Below are 6,000 nucleotides of genomic sequence, written 5' to 3'. Positions count from 1 at the left end.
TCCATTCTGAGGGGAGGGGTAACCCTTCAATGCAGTATATTTGCTGAGTCACAAACATTCATTCTAAGGGGAGGGGTAACCCTATCACAAACCACCCCCCGGATCAAACATGTGAGTTTTAAGTACTTCTCTCCTAGCTCATTTGGAACAAAAACATACATATGCCAGATCAAAGGTATAACCTTTGACTTTTATTCATTTCAACAACTAATTTCAAATAAATAAATAAATAAATAATAATTAAAAAACTAATTTCTAAAAACTTTGACCTATTTTCTTATCGATAATGACAGCTGTCATATCTACTGATAAGATCTGAGAGACATATAGTGGTTGTGAAATATATATATAATATATATTTATAGATATTATATAAACTTATAAATGCATATTTATATCAGTATGTACATTACTGATTTGTCATATATTGTGTATTACTATTCAATACTCCTACTGTCTATATTGTCTCACCTTATATTGTATAGTCTGTTTTGTCTTGTCTTGTATAGTCCAAACTAAATGTATAGTATAGTGTTATTTATGTCTGTACTTTTGAGAGTCACAAACAGCTGGAACCAAATTCATTGTGTGTGGCCAATAAACATGATTCTGATTCTGAAATAGATAATACAAGACTAGAATAAATACTTTTATAAACATACTTAGTGGTTTGACACTGTATTCTTCCTCATTTCCAAAGACATGCACTGATAAAAATGATCTGTAACACTTGAGTAAGTGTGTGTGTGTGTGTGTGTGTGTGGGTCTTAAACATACCATGCCACATGATCTTTCCTAGCACTACTCATTATAATTGCAGGTGCTGAACACAGGGACAGCATCTGTATATATATTTTTTTACACCATTTCACCATTTCAGTATTTTACATCAGATCATAATGTCCCAAACACACCGTTATGCTAATGAATGTCTTTGCACTTGATACTGGCAGCACACAGACTATTAAATAAAAACAATAATACAAATAAAAATAAGCTAATCCTACAAAATACAATATCCATGTTGTATTTTACAGAGTATGCTGTTAATTCTTGAAGCGCGTGGGTGAGATTTTCTTCTGTAGAGTAACAGCGCCCTCTAGCATCAAACTTGCTGCAGTGCGACACAAACTCACTCTGATGAGACAGCAGCGCTTACACACAGTGATTTTACAGGGGGGTGGGCAATATAATTTAAATGTTTACCAATATTACTTACCTGATTTCACAAAGCTTTGGTTACTCGTGGCAAACACGGGTTGCATCCAAAAAAACAGCGGGGGAGCAAGGCACACAGCGAAGCAGGCGGGGGGAGCAAGGCACACAGCAAGGCATGTGGGGGGAGCAAGGCACACGGCGGTGCAGCCAGAGGCCGAGCAACGTCAAAAGCTGAGCAGAAGGGCCGAGCAACATCTACAGCCGAGCAGAAGGGCCGAGCGACGTCCACAGCCGAGCAGAAGGGCCGAGCGCCATCCACAGCCGAGCAGAAGGGCCGAGCGCCGTCCACAGCCGAGCAGAAGGGCCGAGCGAAGTCCACAGCCAAGCAGAAGGGCTGAGCGCCCTCCACAGCCGAGCAGAAGGGCTGAGCGCCCTCCACAGCCGAGCAGAAGGGCCGAGTGAGGTCCACAGCCGAGCAGAAGGGCCGAGCACAACCCCCGACACACCGTGGCCAGACCCACGTCTCAAAAACCAGAAAGAGGGGGAGGGTGGGGAAAAAAATCTTCCACCATGGAGCAAAAAATAAACAAAAATATCCCTGGGGCAAAATACGGGCCTGGACAGGAAGTGAGGTGGCGTCCTCCATGGGAAAACAGGAATTGAAGAACAGTCCAGGAAAGAAAAGAAAATACTGCTCCCACAATAAGCCGGTCCAGGCTAACCCTATCCTGATGTGTCTGAGTCTGGCAGAATCCTTCTGTCAGCGTTGTGGGGTAAAAACAGACCCTAATGCAGGATAGCGTAAAAATAAACAGGTTTAATAACTAAAATACACAAAACGCGACGACACCAAGGACGAGGATTCCGTGCTGCCATAGGCTTAATACGGTTAAATACACAAGACAATTAACACATAAGGAACAGGTGTGCAGAGGCGGGGAGGAAGAGACTAGGGCGGGGCAGACACGTGAACACAGAACATAAACAAAAGCACGTGGCCAAAGTCCAGGCTGGATCCTGACATTAGTAGTGATTTTTCCTGCCCAGTTTCTGGTTCTTGTATGGTGCAAGTCCTGGGGATTGGGCAGGGGGGCACCAATTATTTTTTCTGCTGTGCATTGCAGTCTGTTCCTTTTCGGTTTTGTTGCTGCTCCAAACCAGATGGTGATGGTTGTGCACAGGAAAGATTCAACGACTGTAGTGTGGAACTGCATCAACAGATCCTGTGGCAGACTGTACTTTCAATAATTGACCATAGCACCAGCCGCTTCTCCTCCTGCTGATACAGAGATGGAGGGAGAATAGCAGTGGGGTGGGGATGTGTCCCCTCGCCACTGCTATTTTCCCTCTATACTAATCACTGCACTTCAATGACCAAACTGTTAAACTCCTGAAATTTGTAGATAAGACCATGCTCATCGGACTCATCCAACATGGCGACGAGTCTGGTGATCCACTGACAGATGGCAGGGGGTATAGTGAGCTTTAGGAGTTTGGAGTGGAGAATTTCCGGAATTATTGTATTAAAAGCCGAACTGAAATCGACAACTGTGTTGACTGTGCCATCCACCCATTTGTTGGCTCAGTAGGCAAACTCTAGGGATTCCAGCTGTTTTGTTACAGACTTTAGGTGGGCCAATACCAGCTGCACAAAGGTCTTCATGACGACAGATGTCAGAGCGACAGGAATGTAGTCATTCAGTCCAGTGATGGAGGGTTTAGTGCAGAGGCTGCCATCTGCGGTGCCATCTAATACCACATCTACCCACTTCACTGCAGAATTAAATGCACATATCGACATTGCTGTTTCAATCAAAACTCCTGTTTCCCCCTTATACATGGTTTAACTGCTATAGTGATACCTTTGTTTTCAATGGTGTCACAGTGGAAATCTGGGGTTGTGGACAATGTGAAACATATATTGTTCTCTGATAAGTTTCCTTAACTGTATTTTCCCACATCTGGAAGAGTTACAATTTGTAGAAGGATCAGTAATGGTTTGGCCTGCAATATCATGTCATTCTCTAGGCCCACTACTTGTGCTAGATGGGTGCCTCACTGCCAAGGACTACTGAACCATTGACCATGACTATAGTGCATCCAGAGAGGGAACCAACCCATCCTCTGAAGGGTTAACTCTCCAGTCCCAAGCCCAGATAAAAATGGGAGGGTTGCATCCAGCAAAAAACCTGTGCCAACTCAAATATGCAGACTGGATGAACTGCTGTGGTAACCCTGAAAAGGGAGCAACCAAAGGACAACAACATATAAACAACAACAACAACAAAAACCACATAATCATAAAGTATTTTCATGAACATAAAAATTAATTTGAACCTCTCCCATGGCCTGCAGCATCATGTAGTGTACTACATCTTACTAATTATAATGGTCTGTTAAGTATTTTGAAAAACTAAAATACAAATACAAATCATGTAAATATGTGCACACACACACACACACACACACACAGAAGTGTGTTAGCTATTCTAATCAATCAATACATTATATATTTCCTATGTTAAACAAAAAACTAAGCACAAAAAATACAAAGAATATATGCCAAGTTGCCAATCTGTTGATCAGCTCAAAATGAACAAATTAGAAGGACCCACATGCTCTCCCTTACCTATAGCAAAAAAGGCATTCAACTCCATTCCCCAAGACAAATCTAAACGTCACAATCTGTATAATCTTTAACAACAATCAGATTTAGGTTCCCCAATCTGATATACAAAATAAGTGGGAAAGCAATTTACTACTTCTGTCCTTCAGTAAAGAAGAGTGACGCCTAGTGGCCAAAATCAACAACCGAGGAAACCATAATGATAATGTGGCTCTCATTAATTACAGAGAGAAAGAAGAAGTGAAGGACAACCTAAAAAACCTGCCCCAAAAATATCTACACCAATGAGTATTAGAAAAAAGGTTATTAGACTGTTGATTTCAAACTGAATATGATACAGTATGGCACAATGTGTTCAAGTACACTATAGTTTCAGGATAATTCAATAGTTAACAAAAGCAAGAGTTATTTCAGATAGATCTAGAATATTCATCTACAGCAGGGTGTCAAACTCAATTTAGGTGACAGACTGCATTACACATACCTGCTGTCAGAGACTGATTCCTACTCTGGCTAGGTTTTTCAACACAATGCCTAGCCAGTTTTGTAAACCACTGATCCAGTCAATCAACTTCACCTGGTTCTCATTTACACAGTGTATATTTACCCTGTTAGATTCAGGGCTCTCAAGTTTTGAAGACAAGCAAGAGTGACATCTCCAACCCCCCACCCAAACACAACAATGTGGGTGTTGCTGTGTTTGGTAAGGATCACTGAACACAATTGAACCAAATACAAAGTATTTATTCAATTTCCATTTATTAGTGTATGTGTTTGTGTGTGTGTGTGTGTGTGTGTGTGTGTGTGTGTGTGTGTGTGTGTGTGTGTGAGAGAGAGAGAGAGAGAGAGAGAGAGAGAGATTGATTATGACTGGTGTTGTAAATGTTTGTTGCCTTTTTGGACTCCTTTATCATTTGTAATGTTGGCTCCCATTTAAAACAGCAGTCAAAATGTCATTGTTTGTGTCAAACAAGTTGTGAATGTGTTGTAACATTGAAATAGGAGATCATGACTTACTCTGTGCTCAAAGTAATGCTTGCAACTCCAGTGGTTTTCTCTGTGGGTGAACACGGATGATGCTGAACAATTCCAGGATTTTCTTTTTTTTTATTGGTTGTTGCGTTGCTATGCTCTGATTGGCTATTGTGTAGCCTCTTTTTTTGATTGGCTGATAAGTGTCAGGCTTGACTAAGAACTCCAGGGGAGACGCGCTTGTTTCCTGCCCGGTTCCATAGAGACAGCGGTGCGGACAGATACATTTTAGGCGCTGCGGCATATTAAATATATGATAAAAAGTAAGCTTTTCTACATGAGGAATACAATGTGTGGTGGGAGAGCGTGACAAAAGACCCAAATGAGTGACTGTTACGCTCAATGAGTGACACTTGAGAGCCCTGTAGATTAGCACTTGCTTTTGAAGTCTTGCCCTGCTCGTTTTGTTGATTACTGTTCACACCTTTGTTTAAAGCTTTTGACCACATTAAGAAAGTGTATTCATTGGAATGTGTGAAACTGAATTTTTTTTCTTATTCAAATAAGCAAAGCAGATATTAATGTGAAGATATTACACACGAGATGATGATGATGATGATGATGATGATGATGATGATATCACACTATGACTAAAGGTTTGTGGACACCTGACTATGACACACTGTGTGTTGAATATTGTAGTTTTTTTTATATGTAAATTGTTATTCCAATATCATATTGATTTGGACCTGAAGTTCATAGTTCTTGCTACATATTTAATGCCAACCTCTTCAACTATTTGTTAACAACATACGGTTTCAGTTTTAGTAAGGAAGTATGGCAATTCTTTAAAAACACCAGAGTTTCATTGATTGACATCCCAAAAAGCCCAAATCCTCTAGCACTGGTTTTAGCACATGCTAGTAAGCCATGTTCTAAAAAGGGTACTGGTTGAAGTGCAACGTCCAGAGAGTCCTTTTAAAACAAGACAGCAAATAATATGAAAGAAAAGAGAGCTGATGGTATGCTATCAAGGTTATCTTGGTTTATTTGATGGACATGGAAAATACTTGTTTCTCATAGGCTGGCAATGTCTTTTGTTGTCTTATAACAGGACACCACTAATTTGGATCCAGTCAAAAATATCATAAGGTTTTTGAGCAGTTCTCCTGCTACTACAGTATGTAAACAGTTTGGAATGTAACCATGACAATGAGCATAAGTAATGTTTTAGGCTAGGCCTA

Source organism: Tachysurus vachellii, chromosome 16 (genome assembly GCF_030014155.1).
Source record: "Tachysurus vachellii isolate PV-2020 chromosome 16, HZAU_Pvac_v1, whole genome shotgun sequence".
NCBI lineage: Eukaryota > Metazoa > Chordata > Actinopteri > Siluriformes > Bagridae > Tachysurus > Tachysurus vachellii.
Note: the sequence above shows the minus strand (reverse complement) of the source record.